Source organism: Hemicordylus capensis, chromosome 3 (genome assembly GCF_027244095.1).
Source record: "Hemicordylus capensis ecotype Gifberg chromosome 3, rHemCap1.1.pri, whole genome shotgun sequence".
NCBI classification, from domain to species: domain Eukaryota; kingdom Metazoa; phylum Chordata; class Lepidosauria; order Squamata; family Cordylidae; genus Hemicordylus; species Hemicordylus capensis.
Genome location: NC_069659.1, coordinates 250115356 through 250129889, shown reverse-complemented (window position 1 = coordinate 250129889; position 14534 = coordinate 250115356). Strand labels below are relative to the sequence as shown.

Below are 14534 nucleotides of genomic sequence, written 5' to 3'. Positions count from 1 at the left end.
TCCTCTTGGATCTCTTGGCGGCTTTCGATACTATCGACCATAGTATCCTTCTGGAACGTCTGAGAATGTTGAGGGTGGGAGGCACTGTTTTACAGTGGTTCTGCTCCTACCTCTCCGACAGATTCCAGATGGTGTCGATTGGAGATTGTTGCTTTTCAAAATCTGAGCTTAAGTATGGTGTCCCTCAAGGCCCCATACTTTCTCCAATGCTTTTTAACATCTACATGAAACCGCTGGGAGAGATCATCAGGGGATTTGGAGCTGGGTGTTACCAGTATGCTGCTGACACCCAGATCTGCTTCTCCATGTCAGCTTCTTCAGGAGTTGGCATAACCTCCCTAAATGCCTGCCTGGAAGCAGTAATGGGTTGGATGAGGGAGAATAAACTGAAGCTGAATCCAGATAAGACCGAGGTTTTTATTGTGCAGGGTCAGAACTCAAGAGATGATTTTGATCTGCCTGTTCTAGACGGGGTCACACTTCCCCAAAAGGAACAGGTTTGCAGTCTGGGAGTACTTCTGGATCAACATCTCTCCTTGGTTTCTCAGGTTGAAGCGGTGGCCAGGGGTGCTTTTTATCAGCTTCGGCTGATACGCCAGCTGCGCCCATTTCGCGAGATCAATGACCTCAAAACAGTGGTACATTTGTTGGTAACCTCCAGACTTGACGCTCTACATGGGGCTCTACATGGGGCTGCCTTTGTACGTAGTCCGGAAACTTCAGTTGGTTCAGAATGTGGCAGCAAGGTTGGTCTCTGAGTAATCTCAGAGAGACCACATTACTCCTTTGTTGATGGAGTTACACTGGCTGCCAATAGTTTTCCGGGCAAAATACAAAGTGCTAGTTATAACTTATAAAGCCCTAAACGGCTTAGACCCTGGGTATTTAAGAGAGCGTCTTCTCCGCTATGAGCCCCACCGCCCATTGAGGTCACTTGAGGAGGTCCGTCTCCAGTTGCCGCCAACTCGTTTGGTGGCTATACAGAGACGGGCCTTCTCGGCTGCTGCCCCAAGATTGTGGAATGCGCTCCCTGCTGAGATACGATCCTCCCCATCTCTGGCATTTTTCAAAAAACACCTGAAAACACTTCTCTTCAACGAGGCTTTCTCAGCTTTTTAAAACTTGTTTTTAAATTCTTCTGAATATTTAATTGTTGTTTTACGATGTCTTTAATTGTTATTTTTTATGCTTTATAATTTTTGTTTTAATTATTAATTGATTTTGGAAGGGCGGTATACAAGTTTTAATAATAAATCAATCAATCAATAAAAATCATAGCGGGCTTAGAGTCCATAAGCAGCATAGAGGCATAGATATGGCTTGAACGTCCTGGGTACTTGCATAACTATGGGTGGATAAAGGAAGAGTGAATTTCTCTGTAATACAAATAGTGAAGTAGAACATGCTCAGTTGTTTCAATCTGCCTGGAGCCACAGGGGCATTATTGCTCTGCAAGTGAGATCTTTCTGAAATAGCCTTCTAGCACAGCTGAAGGCAGGGCATGGCAATGTGCCAAGGTGAATGCCTTCCTATGTTTTGGGACTTCAAATTGAGTAAGATATGACACCGTGGAGGGTAAATATGTAAGACTTTCATTGATGAAAAAATTTGGGACCCTGCTTAAATTGGGTTGGTGCTTCTATATCCCATTTTGAAAGAGCTGCTTGTTACTTTCCGAAACCTTCAGGGCGGCAGCATACCTCCCTGCCACCTCTTCCCCGACCTTGGCTGGAAGTGGCCGGAAGTACTGTGCATGCACATGGAAGACAGGCATGCACGCACGCGTGCCCAGTACTTCCGGCCACTTCCGGCCAAGGACAGGGAAGGGGCGGCAGGGAGGTACACTGCCACCCAAAGGTTTTGGAAAGTAATGAGTGCTGGCAGGGGGGGAGTGGCAGGAGGGTTGCGTACATCCTCCCCTTAAAGCGCTAACCCCTCCGCCTTCAAACCGGCCCCAGGGTTCGAACCTGTTTGGAGGCCCGTAAAATGGCCTCTGAACAGGTTCATGCGCATCCCTATCAATAGCTGAGAATGGCCACCTACATCCTGGCCTCCACTTTGATCAGGCTTGTCTCCAAGTGTAGAGTGGCATTAGAGACACAACTTGGAACTTGAAGGATTACATGCATTCCAGTGGGGCAAAACTGTGGAAGGGACTCCATAAAGAAGCTGGGCTAGTGGTTTGGCAACAAACAGTTAGAGGACCACGGTTAATAATGTCTTCCTGTATGCAGGGATGTGATGATGGCGGCAGAGCTCCTCTGGGCATTCTGAAACACATGTTCCTGTGTGCTTTCCTAGAACTGCCAGAGTAAAAAACTACTCCCAAATATGTAAAGCATGGGACCTGCTCAATCGCAGAGACACAAGTTTTGGGCGGTATAAAAATATGTAAATAAAATAAAAAATAAATAAAAGTATGTCCATCTAGCCACCAAGAGTGAATTTTGGACCATTTGGCGAAGTCCATGATTTAGTTTTATGGTAGTTAATTTCCAGGAGGTCTTGCTTGCAATACTGTGTTAAGGTCCTCAGCGCTCTGTTATTTCCTTTGTTTGTTTGTTTTTAGTGACATTCTTATAGATAACACCTTCTGAGCTTATAGATTTCAATATGATTCTTTGCATTGTTGTTTCTTTTTCTGTGTTCCCATTACTGAGGTTAGTTATGGAGAGGAGAGGTTGGTTATGGAGAGGAGAGGTTGGTTAGGGTTAGATTGGGCATGTGTCTATTGTTGTATATCAATTGATATAGCCTAGGTATATGCAATTTTTTTTCTTGTAATAAGTCAGGAAATTAAATTTGAAGAGAGAAAAAACCAAAAAACCTCACTTATGGAGAAAAAAGATATTAAGGGTAATGAATTTACAAAGGAGGGGAAAGGAAAGAAAACCCTGTTACCCATTCCCAGAAAATAAAATCAAGTCAAATTGTATAGTATTAAAAATCTTTGGAATACCACCAAGGGGTTAACAAGAGAGCCTTGACAAACATTCCCAATAGGTATCAAAGCTCTGCAGGGAGTCTAAACAATGCCAGGACTAGAAAAAGAGAAACTTGCATGTGAAAAAATTTGCACGTGAGAAAACCCAAAAATCTTGGGTTACATGTAATGAACATTCGCTCCCCACACCCACCCTTGGGCAGCCGAAAAAAGTCTTAGTTCTTCTATGTGTAATTATTCCAAATTCTAGATTTTAAATTTTGGGGCTGGGTTCTGAGTAAGATTAACAATGCTGAGTGATGTTTGTACTCCATCAGTAATGTGTTCATCCAATAAGCCGAGAGACAAAATAGTCCAGAAAATGCTGAACCATCCCAAATTATGTCTTCTCCCTCATTTTCCATCATCATAGTTCGTAATAATTATAAGGACTAAGAATTAAGAAACCCTTTTCCAAAAAATACTTCTATTGCCAAATTTCAAAGTAGTACTGTATTTAAACCATCTGTTCCATCCCCATTTCAATACCGCTGAATGTACGAAGCAAAAAATAAGCAAAGAGCTTAATTATCAGTCAAAAAAAGTTTTATCAGTGCCGGGAGTCAACTGCTGTAAAGAAAGTAATTAATCACTTGAGCATCCAACGTTTTCTAAGGCCACTTGCAGGAATTCTTCAAAATGAAAATAAGAGCTAATTAAAGTTCACTGACATTCATGTAAAGTTTCTTTTCCTCTTCAGCCAGCACTCCGCTAATGCTGTTTACCTCTGGCAGAGTCAGTGGGAGGCTCAGCAGATAATGGAGACAGGAAAATAGATAAAAGCAAAGAGACAAACAGAATAGATGCCAAAAATCTTGCAAGCACAGAAACCATGGTCATCAAAGTCATTTTCTCTCCAAGCCAATCTTCTTCTCCATTCCTCTTCTCCATTGCAGATGCCATACATTGCTGCTGAAAAGTTCAGGAGGGGTTCTCAGAATATATGAAATCCATAATCATCCCCAGCAAATGGTACGAGTGTATTAGAGATCAGGATAAAATAAGTAACTGCTGGAGCCTCAAACATTTAAAAAAATTCTTGATAGTAAAACTGAAAGCTGATAACATCGGAGTGCTGAGCTCTCTAACAAAGTCCATAGAAAGTTTCAAAAATAGAAGATAGCAGAAAATAAGCAAAAATTAACAATAAAAAGCCATAGATCTAACAAACTCGCAGCCGTAGTCATCTCAGAGATTTATTAAAGGAAAGTAGATAGGAATATATATAGCAAGGTCATCCTTGACGAGGCTGAGCCTGGAATCTCTCCAGACTCCCCGCCTGTCAGAAGGGGGAAGCCAAGCTCTGCATGCATTCCGAACTTCATATTAATAATGAAGATAATTAGACCAAACGGGAGTGAAAACTCTCGAGAAGTTAGTCGGGGGCTTCCTTCCAGGACGCCATATTTGCTCTCCTCCTGAAGGGCGCAGTTTTTATGAGCTAGGTGCTGTTGATGTTCCTGGACTAAGGTGGTGTCTCACTCCAAGGGCTTATCGGATCAGATGTTGTCAGGGATAATTGGATACGCTGAAAGTGTTCTGAGGCGAGTAGCTTGCTTATCACTTGGTCAAGCTGGAGGGTCCATTTAACACAGCAGTGTGCCCTTCCAATAGTAGATATGGGGGGTTGATAGTGGTCCTTAATGTGGGAATGGAGAATGAAGGGCTTTAGCTGGAGCGTGATTGGAATATGGTCACTATTGAACTTTGGGATAACATCAAATCTCTCCACCGGGGGAGAAGATTCCCTGAAACAATAAAATAGTTGATGATGCTCATACAGGAACCGGACAAGATTTAAAAAAACCATTTAAAAGCAGATTAAAGTTAACATTAGTTATTAGTCTCCTCTTATTGTCTCTATCCACATCTGTGCAAAGTATAATACATATTGCTATAGACATTTAAAGACAGATTCTGTGCTGAATTATATTTGCCCTCCTTTTCTAGATAAAAGGAAACATTCACTCTAACTCAGTATTGTCTGTACTGACTTCATCTCTTCATGGTTTCAGAGGGGTTATTGGAGTGTCAAGGACTGAATTTGTGACCTTCTACATGCAAAGCATGTACTCTGCCACTGAGCTAGTCCCTCCAGTTTTGAGGGAAGCAGCTTCTATTAGATCTGTGCAAAAGGCATGTGGGGAATGATGTGAAATGTAGTCCTTCCCAGTGCTTTCCCTATAGAGCTCAAAGTGCTGGAAAGGACTAAATTTTCCAATGTTTCTCATGCATTGTTCTGCACATCTGCCAAAATATCACAGGCATTTTTTGCAGCTTTGCTCTGTTTAAGCTCCCTCCCACATGCCATCTATGTATCCTACCTTATGCTGGTCAAAGATCGTAATAAAGATTTTATTTTATTTGATTTGAACCTCTCTTCCCCAGTGCCATGCTTGGACCACTCAGCACAGAGGTCAGTGGGAGAAGTACCTGCCTCCATACGAGGCCAGGGGCGAGTGCAAATGATTCAGCTTCAGCACCTTGAAGCCAAATCTTTGCACAAGCCTAGATTCTATTAATCACCTAGTAAGTTATATGTGCATAGAATTGGCTGATTTCCCAGCAAACCATTCATATTTCAAAATTATTAACAATCAGATGAATAAATTCTCTTACCAGAATTCATTCTGATAGCATTTGTCCTTTGGAACATGAATAATTCTGTCACTTCGTTGGTAGCTGTCTATTGCTAATATGCAGTTATACATTTGGCTGAGCCAAAATACCTCCCACCTTCCCATTTTCTTCATTCTCTCAGCTGGTAGAGGGCAATTGTGGGGGTGGGGAGAGGGATAAAACTTCTAAAAGATTATTGAGCCCACTTGTGGCTGTCATTTCTTCTTCTTCAAATAAGCACTCTCAGAATGATGTAATATCATGATGTAATATTCACAGGGCATTCTGGGGGCCACCTACTGAGAAAAGCATTTCATTATTGCTGATGCCACTGTCAAAGAGACACTAGGAAACTAGAGACTACTGACAGTCAGAGGCACTCTTATCCCTGGACCTCCGGGCCGAAGTCCAGGGCTTCCACAGCCACAGGAGTCCCCCAAATCCTCCTTAGTCTGTTCCAGATAGTGTGGTTGCCCATCTGAGCATGATGATGCTTAAAGGTGGGGGGGGGGCTCCAAAGTCTTCTAGGCCCAGGCTCCAAAATTACTTAGGTGCACCTCTGCTGACAGTAGTTGGAGACATCTGTTGAAATCAGATGTACACAGTATACATGTCTAATTCTTTACCCAATGCCTAATTAATTTTTAGAACTAGCTACCACAAGATGTGCTGATGGCTACTGGCTTGGATGGCTTTAAAAGTGGGTCAGGCAAATTCATAGAGGCTAAGATTTTCAATGGAAATATGCCATGATAGCTAAAGTGTACCTCCATGTTCAGAGGCCTCTAAACATCAGTTGCTGAGGGATAAATAATAGGAAGGGCTGTTGTGTTTATGACCTGGATGTAGACTTCCTGAAGATATCTGGTTGACTGCTATTCAAAACTGAATGCTGGACTAGGTGGTCTCTTGGTGTGATCCAGCAGTTCTCTTTTTTTTATTCCCACGCAAGAAGAACTGCTTTTCCCTTTCCCTGCCCTGTCTATACATTTCAGGTTTATGATTATGAAACTGCTCACAACTGCTCCTTCTTAAGTACCAAATAACACAGCTGAATGATTCTCCAAGGTCAGGCTGCTTCAGAATCAAGGATGTGGACAGTAGATGTTAAATGTTGTTCTTTTTAATCTAATATATTATGGGTGTTTGTATTTTCATTTATGGTTAATATTTGTGGACTGAATGTGATGTTGGATATCAAATGTAAATTCATCCCTTTGGTATTGACCACAGAATTGGTATTGCATTTTCAAGTCGTGGACTTTTCCTTTAAAAAGCTTTATTCGTCACCATTCTAAAATCTACCAATATAATATACCCAAGCCAATACACCTTTGTTCATAATTTTTTTTAACAATATATCATTTATATCTCCATTATAAAGGACTTAATGTCCCTTTCTCTGATAAATGGTGCAATCTGCCATTTTTTCCTGCTATGCAGCTGTAATGACGTTTGCATGGTATTGAAAAAAAGTAAATGGGGACAAAGGCTATACAATATTTTAAACTACACATTTTTCAATAGCAGAATTTCATAACTATGATGGGTTTCTCTAACACTGGAACCAAGGTAGCAGCTCTGCTTATTTCCAAATGGCAAATATATCAGTAAAAGATAAATACAAGATTTGTTGTGTTATTGCTCTTTTTCTAAATATTTAGAATTTTCTCCTTAGTTAACTTGAATTCCTAGTCTGTTCTCCTGCTGGCACAGTGCTTTAAGCTGTACTTTATTTCCAGCATGTCTTGCATAGGTGTTTTGACTGTTAACAATATTTTGGTTTAAAGAGATTGTTTCAATTTGACCAGACTCTGACAAAAGGAGAAACAGAAAGGAGATAAAATGTGTTTTTAAGATAGAGGGGGAATAGTACTAGTCTCATGACAGTACTATTAAAATGTTTACAGTAAAGCCAGCATTGTAAGTCAAATGACCATTCAGTTATTGTCAACTGACCACCTGTTATTCTATTCTGGTCAAATAGTCCATGAAGCTAAGACTGCTACTGTGTAAGTGGTAGCTTACCTTTAATATTTCAATAGGACATATTTTTGTTAGGAAGGGCTGCTGTGTGGCTGCTTGCCACATATACTTATCCTTATACGGAAGGGCAAATCTAGCACCCCAGCAAAGCTACTGGCTACCTGTTCTAACTCCAGGTATTTCTAAAAATAGGAGCACAAGCAATACCCATTAGTAAAGGTTGCTGTCTAGCACAACCCATGGCCTATCTTGCTTGCTACAGGAACCAGGAAGTACCCCTTTCGATGTGATCTGGCTGTCTGCTCTGCAAAACTTCTGATCTGCAGTACAGAAAAACAGGAGTGTTAAAATGAAGATTGAAATAAAATGCTTGTGATATTGTTGTTAGTGAGATACTAAACTGTGGAAAGCTAGGGAAAGCCACAATCTTTTTTGTTCTAATAAAATGAATTCTTTAAAAAAAACTTGACAACCATTTGATAATATTTAATTAACCTAATTTTTTGACTGGTCAAAAACCTAACCCTAACTAACTCACAACTTAAGCCTTATGATACTCTGAAGCCCATCTCACCCCTTTTGTGGGGAGGAAGTGCTTACTTCCCTGCAGATGATCACAGTGAGGTTTCTGGGTGGGCAGATTGCCCACCCAGACAAGCGGTGGCTCTCCTGCGGGCCATTTGCACCTCACAGCGCCTTGCCCAGCTTCTCTGGGGGGTCGAGCACAAGGAAGTGCCGCTATGTGGCACCTTGCCCCAATAGTGCACTATGCAAGTGTGCAGTGCATTACTGGGAGCCCTCCTTCCCTGAAATAAGTCAACCATGGCTGCAAGCAACCATAGCAGACACACGATTGATTAACCCAGTGTTTGGGCTTGCTTGTGCAGGCTACACAAGAGAGCTCGCCACCACACGACTGCCGGGAGCCACATGGCTCCCGGTGGTTCTCACAAACGAGCAGAACTGGGCTGGGCTCCCTTGGTCCAGTTTTGCTCACTCGTGAGAATAGCTTCTCTGTGTGAAAACACTAGCTATAATAGGGTTGTGCATCAGTGCTATAAATGAACATCAACTCTACTACTTCAATAATAGTCACTGTTGAAACAGTGGCAGACACCCCAAATGCACCTGCTATGGAAAGGAATTGTAATGGTGCAGATCCAAAGCCTTTTCCCAGGCTTGATGGTGTAATTGCAGCTTGTACTGCTGTATAAGAGTAGAATTCCGCTGCCTGAACACTGTTATGACAATGAATGTTGGTTGAGCATGATCTCAAAATGTCAAATTGAATCAATCCAGATTGGTATCATCCATAAAGTAGATTACACATCAAATGGAAAGGGGGTAGAATTGGTAATGAAGGAGAGATGGTGTATTATTTAAAATGTCACAAGGTATGACCAGGAAGTTTTTCACACAGGGCTTTTAAAGCCCTTTAGCTCGCATCTCCTCTGGAATGGAGTGTGTTTATTTTATTTTATTTTATTTTTATTTATTAAAACATTTTAATACCACCCAAAACTTATGTCTCTGGGCGGTTTACAACAGAACAAAAACAAAGTAAAACATTCATTAAGACAAAAATTGGGGGGGGGGGGCAAAGACATTACAACAATTAAAAAATTTTTAAATAATTTTTAAAAACAGCATTAAAACCATTAAAACAACATTAATTAAAAGCCTGGGTGAAGAGATGTGTTTTTAAAGACTTTCTAAAAGCTGTCAGAGATGGGGAGGCTCTTATTTCACTAGGGAGCGCATTCCAAAGCCTCGGGGCAGCAGCGGAGAAGGCCCGTCCCTGAGTAGCCACCAGACGAGCCGGTGGCAGCTGCAGATGGACCTCTCAAGCAGATCGCAGTGGGCGGTGGGGTTCATGCCGAAGAAGGCATTCCCTTAAATACCCAGGGCCCAAAATGTTTAGGGCTTTATAGGTTATAACCAGCACCTTGTATTTTGCCCGGAAACATATCGGAAGCTAGTGTAGCTCCTTCAATACAAGAGTTATATGGTCTCTCCAAGATGACCCAGAGACCAGCCTGGCTGCCGCATTCTGGACCAGCTGTAGTTTCCAGACTATGTACAAGGGCAGCCCCACATAGAGCGCATTACAATAATCCAGTCTGGAGGTTACCAGCAGATGTACCACTGTTTTGAGATCATTCACCTCAAGAAACGGACACAGCTGGTGTATGAGCCGAAGCTGACAGAAGGCATTTCTGGCCACCGCTTCAACCTGGGAGACCAGGGAGAGGCTCGGATCCAGAAGCACCCCTAGACTGTGCACCTGTTCCTTCTGGGGAAGTGTGACCCCATCCAGAACAGGCAAATCAAAATCATCTCTTGAGTTCCGACCCCGCACAATGAGTACCTCCATCTTAGCCAGATTCAGTCGCAGTTTGTTATCCCTCATCCAGCCCATCACCGATTCCAGGCAGGCATTTAGGGAGGAATATTGAAGTCCCCCAGCACCACAAGACTGGGGGACTCCAACAACAAGTCCGAGACCAAGTCCGTCAGCTCGATTAGGGACTCTGTTGAGCAGCGGGGCGATCAGTACACCAACAGAAGTCCCAGTCTATCCCTGGTCCCCACCCTTATGTACACACATTTTATATGGTCCGACACTCTAACAGGGATCCTGGTAAAGGAAAGGTTATTCTTATAGACCACAGCCACTCCAAATCCCCACCCACGGTCCCTCACCTGCTCCTCAACAGAGTAGCCTGGAGGAAGAAGCTGGGACCACACTAGGTCCCCAGCCTCCCCCAGCCAGGTCTCTGTAATACATACCAGGTCGGCACCTTAATCCAGAATCAAATCATGGATGGTTTCTGATTTGTTCTGGACCTACCTGGCATTACAGAGGAGCAAGGTAAGGTTCCAAGGATGATCAGCACTGCTCCCCAAGGTCGGAGAGCTGGCAGGACAGCCAGAAGGGGAAACAGCTATTAGATTTCCAAATCCCCTTCCCCTGTAACGGCCTGCTGACCTGCCAACGTTACTTCTTCTGTTCCCCACCACGACCGGAATGGCCGCCCCACAGTCAGTGGACACGCCCCCTGTCTCCCCATCTCCAGTTAAGCCCAGACACATTCTAAGATTGTCTCACCCAGGACAAATTAAAACTGAATCTCCACTATTAATTGCCCCCCCTATACAAATACCTAGGCCAAGTGACCTGGCCCTCGCCCTCGCTGTCCCCCAAAGTGGCTCCCCCGAAAGGGCGACCCCTTTGGTGTAGCCCCTTCGGTGGCAACCGCGCCAGTGGTGGGTCCGCCGCCACTGGTAGAAGCCTATATAGCCCTGAGCAGGCAGCTCTAGGCAGCTGGAATGCAGGAAACTGCCATGTCACCCTCCTTCCCGGCCCCAATCCTGCAAGGCCTCAACTCAACACAGCAGCAAGTCCTGCTTCTCAGGGATCATGGGAACCACCGGGCTTGCAGGCGAGCCTGGTGCTCCCAAGGTGGCTAGCCCGCCTAACTACTCCTCCCCTAAGACAAGGTTAACGGAGCAAGCGCTCCGTTAACCACATCTTTTTGCTTGTGTGTTGCCATGGCGCGCGGCAACACACGAGTAGCCTCCTGGGCTCAGGGGTCTCTCCAGAATGCCCCACGCACTCACACGGGGCATCCTGGAACTTACAGGGGCCACGCGGCCCCCGATCCCCGCCGCCCCTGCTGCCTCAGTGTGGGCGTGACGGAGTCGGCAGTTGTGTGGGCGGCTGATTTGGCCGCCTAGCTACAAGCGGCTTCTCATCTGTGGGGAGAGCAAGCTAAGCCTGCTCTCCCTGCACTTAGCCCCAAAGCTCTTTTTACAGATTGTGAGAAGAGCTTCATAGCATTTTGAATTGCCCTGTTGGGGCATTATGCTTTGAGCATAATGTATGTGGGTAATAACATGTATAATAGACCACACATTGATAAGAAATAAAAAGATCACACTGCAAAAAGTACAAAAATCAATTTCTACATATTATGAGTTAGCCAAAAACTCTTAAATATCAACACATAAGGAATGTAGTAGACTAGATAGGCAAACCATTAACTTTCATACTGATCTAGAGCTTTTGCAACTCTTATTGTGAAGAAGTACCATCCTATGTCTAACCTAATATATCCAATTTGTAACTGCTGCTTCTTGTACCTAGTAACTTTTATAACTGCTTCCATTATAAACACAAAAGAATCTTATGTGGATTTAACTAAGACTTTATTCCAGAAACAGCTCAATTTTCTCCTTCTCCTCCCTTTTATTTCTGACTCCATCCCCCACACTTGCTACAGGACCCCACTGGGACAAACTTCCAAACAACAAAACACAAAATATTACTAGATATAATAAAACACAAAGTGCAGGGTGCCTCCTTGTCTTAAGGGGGCTATTATTAGACCTTATCTGAAGAAACCTGCATTGGACCCCTCAGAGTTGGCAAATTACAGACCTATTTCTAATCTTCCTTGGTTGGGCAAGGTGATTGAGCAAGTGGTCACTTCTCAGCTCCAGACAGTTTTGGATGACACAGATTATCTAGAACCACTTCAAACTGGCTTTTGGGTGGGCTATGGGGTTGAGACTGCCATGGTCAGCCTGATGAATGATCTCCAATTGGCTATCGACAGAGGGAGTGTGACTCTGCTGATCTTTTTTGATCTCTTGGAAGCTTTCAGTACCATTGACCATGGTATTCTGCTGGGTCACTTGAAGGAAATGGGATTGCGTGGCACTGTTCTGCCGTGGTTACATTCCTATTTCCCTGGCAAATTCCAATTGGTGTCACTTGGAGACTGTTGTTCTGTAAAGCGAGAGCTAACGTGTGAAGCTCCATACTGTCTCCAATGCTTTTTAACATCTACAGGAAACTGCTGGGAGAGATCATCGGGAGCTTTGGTCTGGGAAGTTATCAACATGCTAATGCCACCCAGATCTATTTCTCCATACTAACTTCATCAGAAAATGGCACAACTCCTATAAATGCCTGCCTGGAGGCGATAATGGGCTGGAAGAGGGGTAATAAGTGGAAGCTGAATCCAAATAAGACAGAGGAGCATCTGTAAGGGGTCAAGACTGAGAATTGGCTTAGATCTGCCTGTCCTGGATGGGATTACACTCCCCCTAAAAGATCAGGCTCATAGTCTGAAAGTGCTCCTGGATCCAAAACTCTCCCTGGTTTCTCAGATTGAGGCCAGGAGTGCTTTTTAATCAGCTTCAGCTGATTTATTTATTGTTAAATTTGTTAACAATAATTTATCTGATATGCCAGATAAATGTTCTCTCTAATTTTTTTTTGTTTGTGTGCAGAATGTGTTTTGTTCTGGGTGGCAATATCAAGGCATTGTATGCGCACGTGCATTCAGAGTGCAGCCTTCTGATTCAACCTGAGTGGGATGTAAAATTAATTGAGCGGACATCAGAAAACTTGTGAGCATGTGCATGCTTTAGAGGGAACGCTGCACCAGATACGTCCATTTCTGGAGACAAATGACCTTAGAACAGTGATGCATATGCTGGTAACCTCTAGGCTTGACTACTGTAATGTTCTCTACATGGGGCTGCCTTTGTACATAGTTCGGAAACTACAATTGGTACAAAATGCAGCAGCCAATCTGGTCTCTGAGTTTACCTGAAGGGACCATATAACACTGATTTTGAAAGAATTGTACTGGCTGCCAAACTTTTCCCGAACAAAATACAAAGTGCTGGTTATTACCTATAATACCCTCAACAGCTTGGGTCCAGGGTTCTTAAGAGAGCGCCTTCTCTGTCGTGAACCTTGTTGTCTATTAAGATCATCTGGAGAGGTTGGATTACAGTTGCTGCTGACTTATTTGGTGGCAACTTGGAACCCGGCCTTCTCTGTGGCTGGCCTGCCACTTTGGAATGTACTCCCTGCTGAAATAAGAGTATCTTCTTCTCTGTTTGCTTTTAAGAGGACTCTGAAGATGTACCTGTTTCCCCAGGCTAATAATAATAATAATAATAATAATAATAATAATAATAATAATAATTCTATTTCTATACTGCCCTTCCAAAAAATGGCTCAGGACATTTACACAGAGAAACAAAAAACAAATAAGAAGGAACCCTTTCCTCAAAGGGCTCAAAATCTAAAAAGAAGCAAGATAGATACCAGCAACAGTCACTGGAGGTACTGTACTGGGGGTGGATAGGGCCAATTACTCTCCCCCTGCTAAATAAAGAAAATCACCATGTCAAGAGGTGCCTCTTTGCCAAGTTAGCAGGGGTTTTAATTTTAATTGAAATTTTAATTTTAATGGGTTTAATTCATTGAGATTTTTATGTTTTATGAATTTTAATTGTTTTATATTATGTTTTGACCTGTACACTGCCTGGAGATTTCTATATCAGGAAGCATAGAAATAAAATAAAATAAAATAAAATAAAATAAAAGTATGTATCCCTCCCATTTATAATAACCAGAACTGAATTGATTTAAAATTTGGTGACAAAGTCTTTGAAGCTCTTCTCATGATCCCTGAGAAGAGCTTCTGTTGGGCTTGCGGGGAGAGTGGGCTTAGCCCTGTTTGAACTGGCCCTATTGGGAAGTGTTAAATGTCTTAAATGTTTAAGATAGGGCCTCAGCCTGCAAAGTAGTTGTTACAGGAGGGGTTTCAGGATTGTTGCTAGGCCGTAGCAACATAGACCTAGTCTAGAGGCCTGCCTTAGATAAGTTCATTTAACATTTTAATTGGAAACGTGTTGTTGTTAATTAATTTTCCTTCATTAACCATGTAACCATGCAGTATCCTGATGTCTTGTATGCTCACAATTCTATAGATTCCCAGAAAATACAAATAGAATAACATAATTGCAAAGATCAAGAATATCAGACCACAGAGCTAAAAGCCTTCTGGAATAAAGAAAAAAAAGTTTTAACCTATCATCTAAAACCAGGCAGGGAGGGGCACTGCCATTGAGAGAGCCCTGT

The 14534-nt window shown here is 42.9% G+C and overlaps 1 protein-coding gene across 2 annotated transcripts in view; it reads left to right on the top strand.

The window, feature by feature from the left end:
* The window catches only part of ADGRA1 (adhesion G protein-coupled receptor A1), a 676883-nt gene that overhangs the window by 137320 nt on the left and 525029 nt on the right, over positions 1 to 14534 (top strand). The gene's annotated exons all lie outside the window — the stretch shown is intronic.